At 31.2% G+C, this 1,563-nt stretch overlaps 1 long non-coding RNA gene across 1 annotated transcript; it reads right to left on the bottom strand.

Annotated features, from left to right (window-relative positions):
• Positions 1–258: 258 nt before the first annotated feature.
• LOC131044361 (uncharacterized) lies at positions 259–1,361 on the bottom strand. The gene is made up of 2 exons (XR_009105649.2): positions 579–1,361; positions 259–433 (listed from the first exon to the last, which is right to left on the bottom strand). It is a non-coding gene; the product is annotated as an uncharacterized LOC131044361 (long non-coding RNA).
• Between the last annotated feature and the right edge of the window lie 202 nt (positions 1,362–1,563).

Raw genomic sequence — 1,563 nt, forward strand, 5'->3', positions numbered from 1 at the left:
TTTTTAATTTTTAGAGCTTATTGCTATTTTTTAAATAACTCTCCAGGGGGACTTTAGACTGACTTTTTTCTGGGAGGTTCTGCTTGTGCTTATAATTGATCCCTATTAATAAAATTTAAAATTATTTTCTACAATGAATATTTTTTAAATATTATTTCCAACAACTCTGTTATGAAGGAGTACTTGGATGGTTTCATTAAGAAAAATTACAGGTGAGTACAAATGCAGCTACCCCAATTAGGAAAAATTGATTGCAAATTACCACAATAAATTAAATTTTTTTATCTCTATTGTTTCTAATAGAACTACAAAGTATGCATAACAACCAATTTTTCTGAATTGGATTTACATATTCAAAATTTTCTGATTCAAAGTCGAATGTGTTAAGCATATGACTAGATTAACCCTGCCGTCAATGTCCATGAAAAAATCCCTATGAAATTTCGTAAGAAATATCAGGAGACTGTTTTAAAAAGAAAAAGAGAAAAAAAATTATGAAGTAGACTTAACTGGGAAAATTAGAAGCAGAAGACAAAAAGAATTTTCAAATACAGTAACAAAAGACACAACAAACTTACTTTGTGAAAAATCAATACCATGCAATTCATCTAGTCTTTCCAGTCTTCTCAGTCTTGGTAGTCTCCAGTCATAGTAGTTTCCAGATTGCCTCGTTTTCTCCAAGCTTCTCAGCTGCTACAATGTAAATATTGATATGATAACTTCCAGATACGATAGAGGAATCTTTTTTTTAGTTAATTCCAGTCTAGAATTTTTGTGGAATCATTAGGGGAAAAATTCAGAACGTGAAAAAAAAAATGAATAAATTAGCCTCAGAATAGTTAGGGGAAAAGTCCACAACATGGAAAAAAATGAATAAATTAGCCTAACCATAATAGAGTAAGCCATTTCAATAAAACTAAAGAACTTCCACAAAATTTCAGAAAACCTGTGAAGCTGCAAAATGAAAATATGTTTACCTCAATATTTGCACGAAGCCTGGGTAAAAAGGATGTCAAGTTATATAGCTCAAGTTACAGAGCTCTTTCGAATGGTATTCCAATTGTTTTGTGGACAGACAGGGTGTCAATTGTATTTTACCCAATTTGAAAATTAAAGCTTATCACAATTTCTTAATTTTCTTATAATTAAAAGAATTTTTATACCAGGAACGAGTTCAGCTGTATCCCTGGTTTTATTTAGAACCCTCTTTTTATATTTCAGATTTTCCATTTAATTCATTTTTGTTTATTGTAACATGCCAGATAAATTTTGAATAAATTTTGAAACCTGCAGAATTTTGCTTTTTGGAAAGCACTAAGCATTACATTGTTTACAATGGCTGAGCGTAACACCCAACACAGCTTCACGCCTAAACTAAAGAAACAGATTTAGAAAAACGCCTCTGCTCTAAACTAAAGAAACGGATTTAGAAAAGAGAAATAAACCTAAAAAAACAGCTACAAAACAGAGGATTTGGTTCTGGCTAAATTTCTTTGCACCATTTGCCGCAAGAATGAAGACTCCAACAATTGCACAGATTTAGGATCAGAAACAAGGGTTTTC

The sequence above is a fragment of the Cryptomeria japonica genome, chromosome 6 (assembly GCF_030272615.1).
Source record: "Cryptomeria japonica chromosome 6, Sugi_1.0, whole genome shotgun sequence".
Classification (NCBI taxonomy): Eukaryota; Viridiplantae; Streptophyta; class Pinopsida; order Cupressales; family Cupressaceae; genus Cryptomeria; species Cryptomeria japonica.